At 38.6% G+C, this 21,873-nt stretch overlaps 1 long non-coding RNA gene across 2 annotated transcripts in view; it reads right to left on the bottom strand.

Moving 5' to 3' along the window:
* Nucleotides 1-21,290, bottom strand: part of LOC111093811 — a 50,053-nt gene extending 28,763 nt beyond the window's left edge. The window contains exons 1-4 of one of the 2 annotated variants that reach the window (XR_005353020.1): nt 21,169-21,290; nt 20,221-20,287; nt 9,910-10,044; nt 9,496-9,764 (exon numbers count right to left, since the gene is read on the bottom strand). This is a non-coding gene — a long non-coding RNA (uncharacterized LOC111093811). Of the gene's footprint in view, nt 1-9,495; nt 9,765-9,909; nt 10,045-20,220; nt 20,288-21,168 lie in introns of those variants that run through there. The other variant, XR_005353021.1, reaches the window with a different exon arrangement.
* Between the last annotated feature and the right edge of the window lie 583 nt (nt 21,291-21,873).

Raw genomic sequence — 21,873 nt, 5'->3', positions numbered from 1 at the left:
AATGTTCATTCCTGCTGTCCTGCTACATGTTCTTCATTTGGCTTTCAGGACACTGTGTTCCCTTCCCACCACTTCATCACCCCTTCCCATTCTTCTTTTCTGGTTCCTACAACCTTTTCCTATCTCTTAATGTTGGTATGCCCCACAGCCCTTGGTCCTCTTCTCTCCACTATTTCTATTTATTATTCCCAACTTCATCCAGTTTTGTGGCTCAAGATACCATCTATGTTCTGACATGTCTCCAAAGCTTACACTCCAACTGAACATCCTACTGCACGCCAGTCTCCTCTATCCAATTTAGGTCAATGGTGGAAGAGGGTGACATGGAGCATCTGTATTTCACGTAATTGTTCAAAGGTACAGACTGATAGAAGTTCCACCATCTGTAAATGAGGAAGTCAGAAGGTCGTGCACCACATCTTATGCTTCATTCCAGAAGTGAGATGCATCACAGGAACACTCGAATGTCCTCACATACCTACCTGCAAGAGGCTTGGGAATATCCATGGGTAAGCATGTGATATACTGCTACATCAGACTATAGGTGATACTCTATTTATAAGAAAGAAAGTGTGTGTGTACATTTATAAAATATATATATATAATCTATATATTTATAGACAGATATAGGCAATAGAATTATGTTTTCATTTATGCTTTGTCTTTTTCTGCATTTTCTATTTTTCATAATGAACATTTATTGCCTTTGCAATAATAAAAATGTTAATTTTGATTCTACAACTAAAAGCAAATGCGGGGGCCAGAGTTTGGCAGTCCTCTGTACAACATTAGGCCTTAATGAAAGGGATAAGGAAGATGAGGGCACGGAGATGGAAAGACAATGGACACAGGGCTGGAGAAGATTTACCAGGGAAGGAAATGTGGAAGATATTTGTGGAGAAAATTTTAAGAGAAAAAAACTAATTTGCAGAAGAATTCCTAAGTGCCATGGGGGAGGAAACTAGGAAGTGGATTTGGGACTGCTGGCCCAGCTTTGCTGGGTATGGCTTGGCTCCTGTGAGAGGGGAGGAGTGGTAAATGTAAAGAAGTGATTCACAGATGTGAAGAAGCAGAGATAAAAAGAAAACGGTGGCCATGCAAATGGGGCTGCAGTGGTGGACAGAGATTATATTGTGTAGAAGGTGAAATGTACTGAGCTGTTATCCTAAGCAGATAAGCCTATGAAAGAAGCTGGTCTGGGCTGTAACCTCAGTATTATTAAGGAATGTATAAGTGTACACACATGTTTCTAGCTCCAAGAGATAAAACAGGTAATCGTATAAAGTGCTATATACTTAGAGGAAAAGCTACATAAGTGATTGTAAGACAGATTGGTTTCAGGATGGTGATACCTGGATATGACAGAGGGTGATGCAAATGTCACTTGAATTTATAAGACGAGATTTGATACCGATTCTTTTCTTGGTGGCAGAAGGAGTGGCTCTTTCTGTCATACCCAAGGTAGAAGCTGTGTACTGATACTGGCAGCCTGAAGTTGAGGTGAGGGCCACGTCTTGATGCAAAGAAGATGGATCCCACTGTCCAATACAGGGCAGTATATTTGATTCTGAAATTGGCATCTATTGATTCTCGGATAAATCTATTCATATTACTTGAATTTATGAATGTATTTTTTAAATAATCCAACAGACCTTGAACAATCGCTAACACGAGGACACACCATGATCAGGAAAATGTCCTCTGCATTTGGCAATTTAAGGACAATTGGTCACTGTCTCCAGAAGAGTTTCAGAAGATTAATGTGATGGAAGCCACTTTGATAGGTTGGCTGAGGAGTAAATCTGAGGAGAGGATATAGAAAAAAACTAGTGTGCACAGCTCTTTTAAGAGGCTTCACTTCAAAGGGACTAAGGGATATCTCTTCATTAAGGGAATGTGCAAGTGTGTATTTTTTTTTTTTGCATGTACACATGGAAAGAGTTAAAAGACTTCCACATCAGGTATGTATTTCTCACATTAATTTTATCAAAAATTTTTTTAATTTAATTTTATTTTATTTATGATAGTCACACAGAGAGAGAGAGAGAGAGTCAGAGACATAGGCAGAGGGAGAAGCAGGCTCCATGCACCGGGAGCCCGATGTGGGATTCGATCCCGGGTCTCCAGGATCGCGCCCTGGGCCAAAGGCAGGCGCTAAACTGCTGCACCACCCAGGGATCCCTCACATTAACTTTAAATATTTGTGTAAGTTGAACAGTTGTTCCTTTTGGCCCTTTAGAATTTTGTAGATGTAGAAAATGTAGATTTGTCTTTAAACGGTGGAAGCTAACCTAAGGTTAGAAGTGTCTTGGAAACTAAGGCAAGACCAAGCAATCTTCAAACTTATATTCATTCTTTAATTATTTTTCAACATGTCATTTATAAAGAGAAATAACACAGTTGAAGGAATCCAAATAAGAGGGGGTCTGCTGGTAACAGCACTTTTCTTTAGAAGCATTTTGTCTCTGGCCCACAATTTTGCACTTGGGCCAAGAAGGGCAGAGTTGCAGCTAACTCCATACCTTCTTGACTAACTCTCAATTGTTCTACCTTGAGCATGTGTCTTAAGGGTTCCACCTTCACCCCAAGTGCCTACAGAGCAGTCCTTCCAAAAACAGAGTCATGTTCCTTAGAGACTTCCTGGCAGATACATTTTTCCCATCTCATTAAACTACCTGTGAATTTTAGCTCCCTCCTCTAAATTAGCTTTCTGAGTATCTGACCAGCTCCTGCCCCCCAACATATGCCCCTCACCCCCAATGCAGTTTTGCTCACAATCTCCAAACTTTAGATTGTTGGATTTTGGTTGATTAACTCTTTGTTAAACACATACTCCTTTATTCATCTACCCTGTTAGCAAATCCTCTGGTTTCATATTTTGCAGGAAGTTTTAAGATGAGATGATGAACTGACTGAGCAAGAGGCATGGCTAGGCAGTCGTAAAATACAAGATCTACTGATTTCAGCCACTTTGCTTACAGTACTTACAACCAGGCTCTAGATGAGTGATTAAGCTACTATCACCAGTACATGGAGAGACTCTATGGCAAACATGAGGAATAATTCAACAGTCAAACACTGATAGTGAACAGGAGGAGAAATACCTTCAAATTATTCTGGCTATAAAAAAATCAAGGGAATGAAACAAACCAGAGAGTCCAGACAGGATAAGCATGTGGAAATTATTTTCTTTTTCCTCTGAAAAACCGTATTGTTGTTTTTGCCCTTTTAAAGAGTATAAGCTAAAGGCCCCTTACTAAGACCTCGACCTGACATTGCCATTAAAGAAATGGATTATAAAAGAGCAGAAAACGCCAGCCCTGGAGGTTCTGTGAAAATACTGGTCATGGGGAATAGGAATTGGAAAGCAAAGACTGTTCGTGCCGAATTTATCTTCTCCGGTGCAAAGGCTTTCTGCTTCCTCTCCCCCTCAAGCCCATGGGTGGAAGCAATGAAATTCACTGACATAACTGGGCCAGTTGCTTTTTATTTCAAGTATGCTGTGAGGAATACTTGAAAGCAATCATCTGTGCTCAGTAATTGGCTGATAAAGCTCAATATCCTCAGCAATTACAGTCACTGTTCATTCAGGAAATCCTCCATACATCATTTGAAAGCAGGGCAAAATTGTAAATTATTCTAATACCAACCTGTGTAACACAAGTAGAACATACTGTTATAGTGTGGGGAATAGCTTTAGATGCCAAATGGAAATTCTAGTCAGAGAACACACAGGTCACTGCAGTTTCAAGGGGAACCGTGACGGACAGGAGTTTGGGGAGGACAGATGGACGCAGTGAATGTGGGTTAGTCCCAAAGCAAACTGGCCTGCAGGAGAGGTCACCCAGGAATGAGATGTTGAGGGCCACGCTGAGATTTACAAAAAGAACAAACCACCACAGATACCCGACCCAAGATTCAGACTCCAGAAGTGGTGAACTGAATATGCCTGGAAAGAACATGATTGAGATGCGGAGAGCAGATTGCTAGAGTGACACAAACGAAACAGTAAGTGACTAGGTGTCTCTTAAGAAGAGCCAACTGAGTGTGTGGGTACAAAGCACAAGAATGAGAAGCGCTTAATTTCTCATTATGCATTTAGTGCAGAATAGTTAAAGCTGGGTCGTATCAAGGTCAACTCTGATTTTTCAACTTACAAGTCAAGTGTCTAAGGCATGAGAAGCTAAGAGACTTGTCCAAGGTAATACTACTAGCAACTGGTAGAGTTGAAAGGAAAACTCTAGTCCTGAAATTCAGTCATCTTTTCAACATAATGTGTGGCTTTCCTTCTCAGTGTTTTCCTACTCAGTGTGATTATTATTTCGTAGATATTAATCAGGTTTGTGGTCACCAGACCTGTTTTATGGGTCTACATTTTAGTATGTTCCTTGTCCACTTCTTCCTAGGACTATCCAATCAGTTAAATAGTCCATCAAAGATCCCTGCTTGTTAAAATATTATGAACAAGATTTTGTCCCTGCTGGACCCTCTTGTCTTTGGATAATTACTGTCTTTTGCTCTCTGCTATTCAGGGAGTCAATCTCACCAGGAATTACTCGGCGTCTAACCCCCACCGTCATCATACCTGACCTTCATAGGGGTGATGCATGGAGCTTTGTGGAGCCACTTGTGTTTCTTCCCTAAGATATTTCTAGGTGAATTAATGAAGAGAATGTTCTTTGGACCCTCCAGTAATGTGTGTGTGTGTGTGTGTGTGTGTGTGTGTAGGGATGATTTAGCAGGACATATCCACTCCTATATTTTTATCTTCCTAAGTTTGGCTTTCCTCTTCTATCTCTATATAGGGACGATCTGGCCTCTCAATCAAATTAAATTTAACCTACTGTTAAGTCCAGGTTTTGGTCAACAAACCGAGAAAAAAAGTATTACAACTAGTGACACAGTCCAACATGTTAAATCCAGAACCTCTAGTAAGTGCTCACATATCACTAAATTCTTTTTCACATATCAATAAATCTGATGACTAAATATTCTGTCCTCCTAGATCAAACTTCCTTAGAATCCATTCCCATACGTATTTCCTGGGTTCATGCCAAAAATAATTAATGAGATAAATAAACAATAGAGGTTAACAAAGGTTTGCAATTCTCTTGGTGCATAAACTATTTCTCTCCATATTTGTCTTTGAACTTCTCACCCTGAAGCATACTGATATCTGATCCTAGCTGTGGGAAAATGGGGTGCCTAGAGTGAGTCTTGAGAAGAGTAAGCATCTACGTGGAAGACAACTGCTCCAAGAGGGGTTGCAATGTTGTCTTTAAGAAGGTACTGGTGTTTTTAAAACTCAGGAGGGCAGCTTCTACTGCCAAGGGAGGACGAAAGATCCCGTATTCTCTGCTTTCTCTCAGTCCATTTGTCAATTTTGAGTGTAAGATCATTATGAGGAATAAGTGTGTTTTTTATGTGTGTATATATCTGCCTTACCAGATTAAGTTTTTTGAGTGCTGAGATTATATATAATTCAGCTGTGAATCAGTGTCTGGCAGATAGAAGGCACTAAATAAATGTTGATGGAATAATGACACTGAAGAGGTCTATTGACTTCTAAGTGCTTTGGCAAATATCCACTGTTTATTATTCTGGAAATGTATAAATGTCCACTTTTATAAGTCTGCTATGGCTCTCACTAATCTTTTCCCCTCTACCTCCTTGACTCTCTCTTTTTCTCTTTTACATGGGTCACTGATCCGTGGTGCTGTACAGAGACATTTCTAGTCTATTCTATGACTAGAAGGAAATAACTTACAGAATGAGTGTCAATTTGGGGAAAAAAGGTGTCCCCAAATGGGAAGACATTATTGCTTATTTTCTATTTTGGAACATCAAGACATCCACTGGCTTCAGGAAAACAAGCCGTGTTCCTTGGCACTCCTGTGATATGTTTGCCACAGTGCCTTAGGTCCATGACCAGCCAGAATGGATGATGGCTGTATCTGAATTCTTTATGGAGTTCAAAGGCTTCCTTATAATCCCACTAGAAATCTCCAATAGTAGCAAGTATTGCAGACTCCAGGAATTTAATTTTGACAAGCGCCTCTAAGCCTTTGGTGACATGTCTGTGAGAGAACCTGGGAAGCTATTGCCCTTGGTGGGTCAAGTGGAGTCCCACTGACAGGGAGTTCTGGAGTCTGTTAAATTGGGAAAAATTTAGCAAATGAATTCTGAGACACTGTAGAGAGATGAAATCTTCAATAAAGAGTCTTGGAAGGAAATCACTCAGGTCAAATAGAAGGGATGAGGCAGGAATAAGAAAAAGAAGACACCAGTTCTTTTTTTTATTTTTTATTTTTATTTTTTTAAATTATTTATTTATTTATTTATGATAGTCACACACAGAGAGAGAGAGAGAGGCAGAAACACAGGCAGAGGGAGAAGCAGGCTCCATGCACCGGGAGCCCGACGTGGGACTCGATCCAGGGTCTCCCGGATCACGCCCTGGGCCAAAGGCAGGCGCCAAACTGCTGCACCACCCAGGGATCCCAGAAGACACCAGTTCTGGTCCCATTCTGTCTTTCCCATCTGCCAGTAGGGAACTGGGGACATCCCCCTGAATCAGGAGCAGGTCTTGAAATGGTTTTCTGCTACAGAAATGTAAGAGGATGTTTTAGGGAGGTTTCTAGAAAATATTTATTTTCTCCCTAACAAGAAGGAGAAAGCTCTAATCTTGACTCTCCAGCCAGCTTCTTTCTCCTACCCCTTTTCCCTTTTCCTCTCTTCAGATGTGGTCATGGTACTTGGACCTATAGCAGCCACTGCAAAATCATGAGGTAACATGTTTAAGAAATAAAAAAAATTACTAAAGATGATAAACAGGAGGATGTGAAGAATCTGGATCATGTTAAGCTACTATTCAGTAATAATAGCTTAACTCTGACGATCATTTTCCTACACCTAAAGAGAGTGTTTTTTTTAAATCTAAAAAAAAAATCAATAAATATGGTATGCTATTTGATCTACTTGCAGGATCTTAGGAAAATATTCAATTTCCCTGGACCTCAGTTTCCTGAACTATAAAATGGAAATAATGAGTTCCTCACAAATATAAATCAAGTAAGATATGCAGGTAAAGATGCTAGATGAATATAAATTTCTTCCCAAGAGAAATAAGTGTACTCTGCATAAAAATACTGCATTTCAGAACATGAGATTTTTTTTTTAAATGAGAGAGTGACATTCACATTTAGAAAGCAGGAACTCATGAGACAGTAATTATTATATTCATTCTTTCCAAAGATTCACTTATTAATCTTTAGCAAATTATTTAACCTCTCTAACCTATTCTTTCACATGGGTCAGATTAGAGATGTAATGCTTCTCCTACCTGAGGAATGGGGCTGTTCTGAATATTGAAGCTGGCAAAATATTGAAAACTGAAAGGAAAATACTGTGATATGTAAATGTATAATGTTAATATATTATTAATATAATATATATTTGTATATGAGACTAGCATGTCCCTTTTTACACCTTACATGGAGTTCAAATACTGAACAATTATTTAACAATTTATCCCTTCAAAAGAAACTGTTTACCAGGGATTATTTTTATCTGTACATTTTCAAATATCTATTCTCAGGCAGATGAGGGGGTCAGATTATTTTAAATTTCATGATATGTTATCATTTTATTTTTTAAAGAATTATTATTTTTGTGTTTAGTATTAATAAAATAATAATCATATTTATTATTTTAAAATTACTACCTTGTGGCCCAGGCGGTCCTTAGGAAAAATTGGAAGAATGTATGAATAGAGAAAACTCTGAAGATACTTTACAGAATAAAACATAACAGCAATGTTTTCCTTGCAAATTTGTTTTTTATTGTAACAGCAATTGGGAAAAAAAGAAATCAGATTTGTTTTGAAAAAAAATTCTATTTTGTAAGTATTAAGAACTGTCCAAAGTGTTATTTTATGTGGGAAAATTATTAGTTATCTCTGTCTTCCTGAGACTGGAAGAAGAGGAGATATAGGGATGCACACATGCATGCACAGATAGACACCTACATGGATAGATGTGTATTTATGCATATGCATATGCTTCTACATATACATTAAAGCATTTTTAAAAAATATTTTATTTATTTATTCATGAGGGATACACAGAGAGAGGCAGAGACATAGAGCCACCCAGGTGCCCCACATTAAAGCATTCGGGTCTTTAATAAGTAAGATTCTGTTGCTGAAGTTTGAGAGATTGTTATGGCATCAATTAGCTAATTAGATATCCAGATATTTGGTTGGTTTAGAAGTTGAGGTGACCTTTTTAAATTTGTTTGACCATTTTGTAGAGCATTATTGCATGTCTACCATTTGTACAAAATCCTGGATGATGTTATATCCATGTACAAGGGGCTGTAATCCTTTAATATAATTAGTGTTATTTTCAGTCTGGGCTGACAAAGTTCTAACGGCAACTGAAGCTCCCTCTCTCTCTCATCTTCCCCCAAGCAGTGTCCTTTCCAGATAGAGATGTCTTTCCAGATTTAGCTGCCCTTTCTTCTAACAGAGCTGACAGCCCCTGCTCTGACCATAAATGTTATTTTTAAACCTTCCTTTGCTTACTGTTACACGTTTTGATAAGGTCTTGACCACTAGGACAATTACTGGTTGCTGCTGCCTGTCTGTATTCCTATCAGACTGTTTCTAGTAAAGTTTCTACTTTTCTTATTACCTTCCTGTCTGCCTTGCACTCCGGAAGCTTTGTCATTATTAGAGCAAGAACTTAGCTTAGGCAGAAAAACTTATCCTCTCCAAAATCCAATCAAATTCAATCCCTAAAATATGATGATTACCACTGTTATAAGGACCACCAGAAAACAACTAAAAAATTACAAATTAGAATTCAGACTTTCCAGGGGTACCTGGGTGGCTCAGTCAGCTGAGCGTCTGCCTTTGGCTGGGGTCATGTTCCTGGGGTGCTGGGATCCAGCCCCATATTGGGCTCCCTGCTCAGTGGGGAGTCTGCTTCTTCCTGTCACTCTCCTTTCTTTCAAGTAAATCAATAAAATATTTTTAAAAATTCAAACTCTCCGTTTGACACCAGTTAACTCATGGTACTGGCCTATTGTCTTCCTACTGGGGGGAAAAACCAATCAAACAGGGAGAAGCATCTGACCCCAATGTGATCTAGGTCATTAGGTCAGAATGCTATGCTTCATTTTTCTTGTAAGTCTTGTTAGTTTCTTTGATGGTTCCCAGCTCCTGGGTTTTCCATTCTGATTCCATTCCGGCCCCCAAACCAACCAAGTCAGGGCTTGAAGAACACAGGTGCAGTCAGCCAGCAACAAGCACTCTGAAAACTCATGCAGAAAGGGTCCTTAGTTCTGATGTTTGAGCCTTCCCCGAAAAGTAGAGGTACAGATCAAGGAATGTTCACATTGCACATAGCAATGAGCTGCTCTGTTTTTAAGCTTTACTTTCTTTAAATTGGGAAGTGTGGTTTGAACTCCGTTCTTACACATTTCCAACCTCTCTTACCTTTATGGATCATACTGATCTTCTGCAGTCCCAAGACCTCTTGACTGAAGAAAGGAAAGCCCAATGAATGTGGAGGAGTAATAATGCAGTTTAAATGCTGATGTAAATTTTCAAGTTTGGCATCTTTTAAAGTCTATTCCTCTCACTTCCCCTGGCAGGGGATTATCCTGGGCAACCCCCATCAATGCTGAGTGGAGTGACGCACAGATAGCTCATCAACATTAATGGGTGAATAAACCTTACGGTTTGTGAAGTACTGTAAAACCTATTAGAGAAGGGTGAATTGGTTAATGTATGTGCTAGGTTCTGAATCTACCTGAATCAAACCTCTTAATGGACTACTTATTTTATGCTTTGTGCCAATAAATAATTAAGTCTCAGCGTGAGCACCCTCAAGCAAAACCAATTACCGATTAGTGGTGTTTGGGAAATGACGTCAAGTATTCTGTCCATGTCCACCTCAGAAATGTCTCTGTAGTCATCTTCAAAACAATTCCAAACAGAAATGATGGAATTCTCTTTATTAATGGAACTGAGAGGGACAGCTGGAAAAAAACCAAGTTTAGATGTGCAGTATTAATTTTTACAACGGAAGGCAGTTTGTATAAGAAGCAACAACGAGGCCACATATTAGTGATTATTGCTGCTAATTTTGTGGTTTATGGAGCTTGGTTTTAATTTTTATATCCTATCCAATGAAGCATGGTAGATATTCATATAAGTTACTTTGCGTGAGACTTATTACAAGGCAGGCATAATTTCTTAGTAACAAACTACTTGGGTCCACCAAGAAAATTATGATCAAGATTTCTAAACTCTAAGAAAAAAAAGACACTATTTTCTTTTTTTATTTTCTCCATCAGTGGCAACAGGAGGCAAATTTCTATAATGTACATGTGACTTTTTTTTCCCACTTCAGTGCTATTGTGTTGCAATTATACTATCCCTAGTTGGAATAGCACTGGCCATTTTTCCAAGGCCAGTTGTAAAAAAAAATGCAATATTATTGAGACAACTTTCCTTTCAGGAAATTAGCTTCTGCCTAAAATGTGCTACTACTATTTTTAACACAAGCTTTCTTAAGAGCTCTGGATATTAATAGCTGAGATTAAAACTGATTTCTTATAAAAGAAAATTGTTCCAGAGTTGATATAATTTTCTCAGGGAGTGGGAGAGTCTCTTTAACAAGACATGCAGAAAACAAATGTATGATTTCTTTTTGTTTGATGAATGGATCTTGGTTTAAGTATCGTTTCTATTAGCCGAAAGTGTCCCTAAAGAGATTAGTAAGGTTCCTGGCTTCTCCCTTCTTCTCTTGAAACTCACCCAGGAATAATACACAGAATAAGAAATTGAAACAAAGATTCCATGTTCTATGAACCTTGGAGACATCTGTAACCCCAATTCACAGTATGCAAGGAGAGAAAACTGATGATAAAGAAAGAGGAAATGACTGAGGGAGATGGATGAAGGCCAACCCTAAATGTCTGCAGAGGGAGACACTGATGGGCAGCTAGTCTATTTACCCTATGGAATGCTGAAAGGCTTCTGGAATCAGAGGCACTAGATTAGAGCCTGTAGGGAAGGAGAGATTGCCAACACTGCTTGTTGCAGTGTAGGTCTAAGGAATCTTCTATTCCCTGGGATCCCACTCCCACTGAGTGGTTGGCGCCCCCCTAGACGCCTCAGTAAATGTTCTTTTTGATTATAGGAATTTCAGAAAGACAGCAGAGCAAACAGCAGAAATGAAAACTTTAAGCACATAATGCAAGCAGATTCCTTGGAACTGATGGGTGCTCACTCTCTGGTAGAGAGGCCTCTCCAGATGCCAGTAAGATAAATGAAAATAAAACGCACCAGTGTTCATCATGAAACTTAAAAATATGCAGAGAAACAATGATCCTCAAAAAAAAAAAAAAAAAAAAAAACACCCCAAGACAGTAACAGTAAAAGCAAACACATGAAGAAACAGACTTTGCAATACAAAAGCACTGCAAGCCCACTCAAAAAGTAATGGACAAACCAGAAAGAAAGTATTTGCAATTCATACCGCAAAGAGTTAATATTCTTAATATATGAAGAGCTCTTAAAAGTCAAAAAGAAAAAGCCCAACTATACTATAATACAAAAATGATCAATGTCTAAACAGAAAGAGGACAGAAACGAAAATGCAAAATACTACTTACAATATGAAGAAAGGCTCAACTTCATTCATAGGAAGAGATGCAAATTAAAATTAAAATGAGATCTTTTTAAAATCTAGCAGGTTAGCAAACAGAAAAACTTTACAACTCAACTTGGAAAAGTTTGAGGGAGCTTTGATTGGTGTATAATTGGTACAACATTTATAGAGGGACAACAGTATCAAAATTATATATGAATATACATGATGGTACAGTACTCATTGGTTCAATGGCAATATAACCTACAGATATATTTGCATACTGGTTCACAGTTTGGAACCACAAAAAATGAGCAAAAAATTGAAGCATAAGTTATGAGTAAATAAATACATTATTGCCGTTAAATGGAATACTATACAGCCACCAAAACAATGTGTGCTTATATGGAAACGTCTTCAAGATTAAATTATCCCTGAATAATCAAGGAGCAGACACCTGTGCAATGTGTTCTCTTTTGTATTAAAAAAGAAAATAAAAGATAAACTAATGTTTGCATTTACATTAACTGCAAAAATATATACGGAGCTATTAAAAGTGACTAACTTCCTAGGTCAGTGAGGGTTTTTTGCTTATTGTTTGCAAATGTTTTTGTAACCTTTGGTCATTTAAATTGTTTGAAAGTACTTTTGGAATACAATAAAGCAAAATTTAAAAGTTAGTGTTTTTTTTCAACAGTCTTTTCCTGATTATAAAAGCAACCTATTTGTTCAATATTTTCTTTTTATTATAAATAAATTTATGCCACCTACTACCTTGGGTGACCACCAATCTATTCTCTGAATCCAGGAGTTTTTTTTCTCTTTTTGATTGCACATACGAGAGATCAAGCGTATTTGTCTGTCTTTATTTGGCTTATTTCACTTAGCATAATGCCCTTTGGGTCCACTCATGTTATTGCAAGTGACAAGATTTCATTATTTTTCATGGCCAAAAAAGGGTGGGGATACTAGCCCCTTATTAGATATATAATTTGCAAATATTTTCTCCTATTCAGTTGGTTGTCATTTAATTTTTCTAGTGGTTTCCTTTGCTGTGCAGAAGCTATCTTGTATCATATAGCCCCACTTATTTATTTTTGCTTTTGTCGATTTGCTTTTGGTATCAGATTCAATAAATCATCATTATGACCTATGCCGAGGATCTTACCTTCTGTATTTTCTTCTGGGAGTTTTGTGGTTTCAGATCTTACATTCAAGACTTTAATCCACTTCGAGTTAATTTTTGTGTATGTATAAGATAGTTGTTGAGTTTCATTTATTTGCATGTGGCTGTCCAGTTTTTCCAATAGCATTTATTGAAGAGACTGTCCTTTCCTCATTGTCATAAATTAATTGACCATATGTGTGTGGGCTCTCTATTCTATTTTATTTCTGGGCTCTCTATTCTGATCTATTGATCTAAATGTCTATTTTTATGCTAATATCATAATAACTATAGCTTTGTAATATAGTTTATCTAAGGGAGAGTGATATCTCCAGTTTTATTCTTCTTTCTCAAGGTTGCTTTGGCTATTCAGGGTGTTTTGTGGTTGTATTCAAATTTTAGGGTTAATATTTCAATTTCTTTGAAAAATATACCATTGGAGTTTTGACAGGAATTGCATGAAGTCTGTCAATTACCTTGGATATTTTAAATTGACATTTTAACAACAGTAATTCTTCCAATTCATAAGCATGGAGTATCTTTTCATTTATTTGTGTCTTCTTCGATTTCTTTCATTAATGTTAAAGTTTGTGTTCTTTAACTCTCAAAATTTAGTTATTTAGACCTGATCTGCTTTTGGAATCTATTCAAATGTATTGATATATATAAAACTTTTACTTTGAAGAAGAAGTAGGAGTTGGGTTGGGGGAATGGTATGACATCTATTGGCTGTCACTTCCCTTGGCTGGGGTTGAGTTTGATGGAGATAGGGTGGGAGAAACACAGTGTTTTTAATAAACCAAACAGCTCAGGTTCCAACTGGAGATTCCAATCAGCCATACTATTAAAATTATACCTCCAGCTTGGAATCCGTATATTTTCTTTGTAGCTAATAATCAAGGTAATTTTTTTCCAGCTTTATCCTCCATGGGTGCATTTAAAAAAAAATGATAGGTGATTTGTGTTAATTCCCAAATATAAAATTGTACTGTAATATTAAATATACTTTTCAAAGTGCAGGTATCTCTCCTCCCAACGCTCCCAATACCGAAATGACCTGTCTTCCATGTGTATATTGTTCACCATCCCCCTGTACCCCTACCTCATTTTAAGAATAACTGAGTCATAGGCAAAACCCAAAAGAATCCTGCCCATAGTCAGCTTTGGGAAACTCTAGATCCAAGCATTACAAGAAGGGCAACTTCATTCAAGAGTTTTGTAGTGTCTACTCTACCATGGGCACCAGCGTCACTTCGGCAAACGGAGTGCCATCTGATGGCTTTGAGAACACAAGCACTTGGCACCTTTGCAATGCACAAGGGCCTTCTGAGCATGGCCACTATCTGCGGTGGGGATGGCGGGGGTACCTCACTGGGGAGGATCACTCCTGAGGGGAGAGTCGTCACAAGTCAGAGCTAGAGCCCTGGGGTGGATGCTGAAAACACTGTGCTGTGTCACAAGAGGGGCTAATTGCTGAGAAAGCATGTGAGACAACACTTGTATTCACAGAGAACGAGGAGGGAGGTTGATTTCAGTGAGCAGGTGGCTCTGACTCTGCATAGAAAGATAAGGGCAGGAAAATGTAAATTAATGTAATCCTCCCCATTCTTCACTTGTATGCTCAAACTGGCAATATCTGGGGAGAGGTAATGTGTGTTTAAGAATGGAAAAAATGGAGACAACATGAATGACCCATCCTAGAGAACTGGTTAAATATGTTATGTATCCATGATAATTTATGCAGCCTCAAGTGTGTTCTGTTGGGATTCTTTTATTATGTAGAATGTTCTTAACATATTCTTAACACATTTCTCTGTCATTTATGGCTCTCTGGTTACAGCAACACCAGTAACAATGACAAAAGAATAGAATAAATAAAGAATAGAATAGAATAAAGATTCTAAGAAAACTTAAGTGAAAAAGGACATTTATTGGTAAAATATGGAGAAGCCTATGTAATTCAAGGAAAACTTTAGGAAGAGCAGAAAGCAGGGATGCTGAAGGGCTCTCAAGACTAGAAACCAGTGAACTTCTTTTCAATCTGTTACTGTCACAAGAATTCATTTTTAACCCCTTTACAATCTCATTTGTTCCAGGAATAGTATTTCTTTCCTTAATTCCTATCCCAGGCAAATTCTTAGCTAGAGGAAGACAGGATCTTCTAAAGCTGTATACAAGAGGAAAAGTAGAAGGGTCAATTCTCAAAAGAAAATTGGGGCACTGATCATAGAAGGAAGTGTGTTCATGTGTGTTTTATCAGTTTTCCTGGTTAAAATGCCATTGCTACTGGCCTAGCTATGTGACCTTTGCAATGTATTATTCAGGGTTCTCCCAAGAAATAGTATGTGTATATATATATATATATATATATATATATATATATATAGAGAGAGAGAGAGAGAGAGAGAGAGAGAGAGAGAGAGAGAATGAGGCCAGCTCAAGCGATTATGAGGGCTGGCAAGTCTAAAATCTGCAGTGGGCCAACAGACTGAAGGCCCAGCCAGGAGTCAATGTTGCAGTTCAAGTCCCAAGCCCACTCACAGGTGGAATTCCTCCTTGCTCAGGAGAGGTCAGTCTTTTGTTCTATTCAGGCTTTCAACCAATTGGATGATGAGGCCCATACACATCATTCAGGGCAATCTGCTTTATTCAGAGGTCACTCATTTAAATATTAACCACACCCCAAAACACCCTCACAGAAACAGAAGGGATAATCACACATCTGGGCACCATGACTCAACCAGGTTGATCCATAAAATTAACAATCACAGGCAAATTACTTAAATTCTCTGTTTCTTCCATCCCTCACCTGTAGAATTGTGATCATAGTAACACTAATCTCTCAAAGCTGTTAACATTATTAGATGAAATATTAAATATAGAGCACTTAGAATAAGGACTCAATAGCTCCATAAAAATTTGAAGTCGTGAGTAGCTATTGTTATTCTGTAATGAAGAATACCTTTTGCAATCAGAAAATAAATGCTTTTGGTGGCAGTGTTGGGACTTTCTTCAATGTTTACGGTTCTTGAAGTTTGGGTGGAAAATTTAGTTTGCAATGATTTGGACCTAAGAGAAACTTGGGAACAAGCAATACAGTATCACAAATATGCACTTTTTAAAAATTTTTTTTTGTTTATGATAGTCACAGAGAGAGAGAGAGGCAGAGACACAGGCAGAGGGAGAAGCAGGCTCCATGCACCAGGAGCCCGATGTGGGATTTGATCCCGGGTCTCCAGGATCGCGCCCTGGGCCAAAGGCAGGCACCAAACGACTGAGCCACCCAGGGATCCCCAAATATGCACATTTAACCAAGGCTTATAGGAGTCATGAGACTTGTCTCTCTCACTGCAATGTTTCATGATCCTCCCCTGGCATAAGCTCTGAGCAGTCCAAGAGCCAACCATGTTCCTGATAATAGGAGGATGTAGGGCAGGTGTCAGAAGCACCACTGCAAAATTTGCCCCTAATTCAAATACTTTTGTATTCATGAGAATCTTCATCTTCTTTATGAACTGCTGGCATTTACAATTCCTTTTTAAAGGATGGCATTTGCCCAAGGCCACTGATCTGGATACTTATTGCATAAAGGAATTTGTCCTCCTAACCGGTATTAATAGAACAAACAAAGGCCACAATTACATAGATCCTACAATCAAATAGGATAAAATAAAGTTAAAACATTCTGAAATGTTAGGCTATTCCTGAGCGGTTTTGCTTAATCAACAGGGACAGACAGGCTGGGAGATGTCTGTAGTATTGCTCATACTCAGAGAGTCAAGGTAGGGGAATAGTCAATAGGTTAATTTCTGTGTCAGGTTCCATCTATGAAATCAGTAGCTCCAGCACGGATTTCTCAATTGTGACTGATTATTGCCCTATCTAAGCTTTCCCAAAATTTATTTTTATTTTTTAAAGATATATTTATTTATATTAGTGGGGGTGGGGCAGTGGGCAAGGGCCAGAATCCCAAGCAGGCTCCAGGCCAAGCTCAGAGGCCAACACAGGGCTTGATCTTCCTGACTCCGAGATCATGATCCCAGCTGAAACCAAGAGTTGGACACTCAACTGACTGAGCCACCCTGGAGCCCCTTCCCAATTTATTTTTAAAATAAAGCCTCTGGGTTTAGGCTTTTCTAATCTTTCCTCTATGGAAAGAATAGTAGATTGTACTTGCCCTCTTCACCTTCCTCACCTCCCTTTCTGTGCTCCAAGCCCTCCAGTCAGGTGTTCACAAACGTGCACCATTGAAACCACTTTTCTCAAGGTCAGAAATCTTACTCAGCTTATGAGCACTATTTTCTTTACCACTATCTTCTATTTGAAATGTTTATCTCCCATACTATGATACTGCACTCTCCGTGTGCTGCCTTTATCTCCCTGGACACTCTCTCCATCATATTTTTTGCCTCTACTTGATCCACCTGGCCATGATGGAGAACCCTAGACTCAGCCTCTACCCTTCTTTAGCCCTGCTGCATGCTGTCTTTTCAATCTCATCCAGTCTCATGGCTTTTGGATGCAAACTCTATGTTGAGTCTCAGATTTTACCACCATCGCCTCTGTTCCCCTCAAGCTTGAACCATATGCCTAAGCACCCATGGACATCTCCACTGAGCGTTGTACGAAGCCATGCAGCTGAGCTGGCATGAGGCCAAGCACCAGCACAATGTATCTTTGTCCCTCTCAATTCGTTTCCACATTTCAGCCTCATCATCTTCAAGTGTGTTAATCTCCCCTTCTTAAACATGTCTGTGCTGCCCCATTGCAATCAATACAGATTCCAAACTCTATCCCATGATATCAGTGGCCTGACCCCAAAGTCCTCTCTGACTCCACCTCCATCACATCCCCTTGACACACTCCAGCCAACCGACATTCCTTCTGATTCACAAATACACTAAGTTCATTAAAAAGACAGCTCTATTTCCTCTAATACTGACAACACTTCTGATACCATATGTGTGGGCTTTCCACATAAAGCAAATCTAATACAAACTACTTAGAGTGTGTGCAGACCTCACATTTTAAGGCTCAGTACCACAAGGCTGTCCCCAGTTCAGAAATAATAGTAAGTCCAGGTCTCCTGGACTTCTGACTGATAGACTGTTAATCAGGGGTTCCCACAATGCCTTCTTCCTGTTGGATAATTTGCTAAAATGGCTCACTGAACTCAGGAAAACACTTTAGTATTACTAGTTTATTATAAGGGATATGACTCAGGAGCAGCCAAATGGGCATGTGGGAAGGGGTACAGAGTTTCCATAGCCTCTCAGGGTACAGCACCCTCCCAGCACCATGATGGGTCCACCTACCTGGAAGCTCCCTGAACCCCTTTGTTCTGGGTTTTTATGGTGGTTATGTGATGTAGGCATAATTGGTTAATTCATTGGCCACTGGGGTTGAACTCAACCTTCGACTCCTCTCCCCTCCCTGGAGCTCAGGGCTGAGAGTTGCAGCACCCTCATCACAGGATTGGTTCCTCTGGCAACTAGACCCATGCTCAAAGAGTCAGGTCTTTAACATAAATGCTGGTATGGTCGAAAGCAACTTATTATGAGTAATAACAGATGTGCTTCTGACCCCTATCACTGAGGAAATTCTAAGGGTTTTAGGATCTCTGTGCCAGGTACTGGAGACAAAGACTAGATATATATTTATTATTATATTACCATTTCACACTCTTTCTTTCCTCTTCCTTTGCAAAGTCCCTGGGACTTTGAATTTGTTCCTTTTTTGGAAACTCTCCCCTCTGGCTTTTATATGCCTGACTGGTCAGAAATGCCATCCCAGGACAATCCATCAAAGACTGGATTCATAGTCCAAGTACCCTCTGTGATACCACTCTTCTTTATTTAGTCAAGAAAATCATCAATATCAGAAATAAGTTATGCAGCATATTTATTATTCATAGTCTCTTATTATTTATACCTAATTAATTATATCACTTTATATTACATTATATTAATTATATATTATTATCTGCTGCTCCCCCTATTGACAAAATATAAGCTCTACCAACTGTGTTAGTTTCCTAGGGCTACAGTAACAAAGCATCACAAAATGAGTGGCTTAAAACAGCAGAAATCCATTCTTTCACCGTTCTGGAGATTAGAACCCTGAAATCAACATGTCTATAAGGCCATGCTCCCTCTGGAGGCTCCAGGGAAGAATCCTTCCTTGCCCCTTCTGCTTTGGCTGGTGGCTGGCAATCCTTGGCTGTAGCTTCTGCCTGTCTTCCTATGGGCATCTTCCCTCTGTGTTTGTCTCCAAATCTCTCTCTCTTTATAAGCACACCAGTCAGTGGATTTAGGACTCACCCCAATCCAGTATGACCTCATCTCAACTTGATTACAGCTACAAAGATTCTATTTCCAAACAAGGTCCTAATCACAGGTATCGAGGGTTAGGACCTAAACATAGGTTTCGCAGGGACATAATTCAACCATGCACTGCTGTGTGGTAAGCACTATGTCAGGTGCCTCGACTGTAGTAATTGTTCAATAAATATTGCTGACTGACGGACTGATGGACTGCATAGAACACTTGCTCCCAATCTGCTCCCAATCTGTCCACCTACATCACCTGCTGTGTGTAAGAAGTATAGAGTGAGGAAATGCAGGGATTTTAACTATGTGTTGAGATGTTCTGAATGCATGAATCTACATCAGGCAATCTACATATAGCTTAAAACACTATATATTGTTTCTGGTTGCTATTACTCTTACTTTTGGTCATGGATCCTTTTCTGTGGGTTATTATTCTTTCTGCTACTGTACATTTTTTGTACACTTCAGGATCCCAGATCAGACTCTGTCTGGGTCTCAGTGACACACAGCTAGACTTTAAACATCAAACTAAATTACTATTTATGAAGTCACTTCCTTTATCGCCCCAATCGTTGCTTGTTTTCCTCATTTCTACACCACCTTGCTTTTCCTCCACTGTTTTACACTGGTGTGATTTCAAACTGTGGACTTTGCTTTACTTGTTTTCTTCATGTTGTTTTTTTCCTCCCCCAGCCTTCTCAGCATTACTTAGGCTCTAGTTGCAGCCTATTTTGCTGACACAGACACACAGATCCCCTACTACCTTACACCCCCTTGGGAATTCACAGTGCATGCATGGATGTTAAATCAACCCATCAACTTGCATTGCAGCATTTAAAAAGTATCTTGTTAGATATTTGAAAAAAAAATCTAGGCAAAGAAAACATTACAGTGTTGACTGTGTTTAGATTCTAAAGGTGAGATTGTGGTAGATTTCAACTCTTTCTTTCACAAATCTTTTAAAGTATGATTTCTATCATCTGGTTGCAGCTGCATAATGTCCAGTCCCAGAACAACACATCAACGTACCTGTTTCGATCATGTCACATAAATGAAAATAACTTACCGAGACCTAACTCTGTCCCATCCAATTTATTGGTGAGTTGATGGTGTTTAATTTAAACTGTCAACAACTAAAAAAAAAAATAAAAATAAAAAAATAAACTGTCAACAACTTGGATGTTGCACTATTATCCCCATTTAACAGAATATGAAAGGAAATTTTGAAAGACTATGTAATTTTAACAAATCTCACACAGCTAGGTAGCAGTGGAATTAGGACTTGGAACAAGCTCTGTCAGTCCCCAAAGTCCATTTATTTCCATTTAGCATGCCCTCTTCATTCAGCAGCAAGTTTTAAGGAAGTACAGAATTTACACTGACTTTAAATAATGTGTATATAATATATCCAATGAATATTTAATAGATGGGTGTACTTGTATTCACTCTGAAATAAAGAGATGATGAATATTCTGATATCACTAGACTGTCTTTTCAAACATTTATCTATGTTTTCTGCCACAAGGGGTTCAAACCCATCATTTTGCCCAACTTGTCTTTTGTATGTGAACTTACAGGCTGAGCCAAACTGCAATCTCCAGCTCCCATGGCCACCCCGCTCTGTCCCTTTGCTACCCCACTGCACCTTACTAAATGGTTCTGCCCCAAGACTCATCAAATTCCTAATTTTTGTGTCACTCAGACAGAATTTGAACTTCAAAGCTCTACTTTTTAAGTTGCCTGGTCCGCTGCAGATACCTCCTCTCAAGTTTCTAAAATCCCATCATATTTTCTTTTTTTTTTTTTTTAATTTATTTTTTATTTATTTATTTTTTTCCCATCATATTTTCTGCATGAACTGCCTACCTGGGACTTGAAAAGTGGCTTTTTCATTTAATTATTCATTTTTAAAAAAATATAGGAGCATGTGACTCTTAATTACAGTGGGAGTATTATTAATATATTGGTATCTCAAAGGCCTCCCCCCAAAGCATGATTAATTAGAGTTTAGGACCTTGGACAGTGGTGAGCCCATGGTGGCAGGGGAAGGCCAGCTACAATTTCTTTTCTTTCTTTCTTTCTTTCTTTCTTTCTTTCTTTCTTTCTTTCTTTCTTTCTTTCTTTCTTTCTTTCCTTTCTTTCTTTCTTTCTTTCTTTCTTTTCTTACTTTTCTTTCCTTCTTTCTTTCCTTCTTTCCTTCTTTCGTTTTTTCTCAGCCTGGACAGACTAGGGCATCTTTGTGTCTTCAGTGTCCCAGCATGCTGCCTAGAAAATAGCAAGTGGTCAATAATATTCATTGAATTTAACTCAATTAGGACACTTTTGTGGAAAAGGTGAATTTCCAGAGCAGTTTGAATAATACAGAAGATTTGATAGGCTTTTAGAAAAAGAATGACATACTGAGCGCATTCCTCTTTTCTAGTGTGCTTTAAAAAGGGATAAAAAGGGCAGCTGGGGGTGGAGGAATAAGGTAGAAGTAAATGCCTGGATGCAAAACTAAATAACATACACTTTAAATTGCCATTTGGAGAATTATAGAAACTCCCCTTTCTACAATAATTCAGTCATATCATTTCAATTTTGCCTTTAGAACAATCTTGCTGGATGCCTAAATTTATGTTTTCATCTTAAGGAATTTCAAATGGAAATATTGCATCCTATGAGCTGAGAGATAAAATTCAAGAATATATCTCTAAGAGAATGCATTATTTTATTCACA

The sequence above is a fragment of the Canis lupus genome, chromosome 1 (assembly GCF_011100685.1).
Source record: "Canis lupus familiaris isolate Mischka breed German Shepherd chromosome 1, alternate assembly UU_Cfam_GSD_1.0, whole genome shotgun sequence".
NCBI lineage: Eukaryota > Metazoa > Chordata > Mammalia > Carnivora > Canidae > Canis > Canis lupus.
This window is presented reverse-complemented; position numbering and strand designations above follow the sequence as displayed.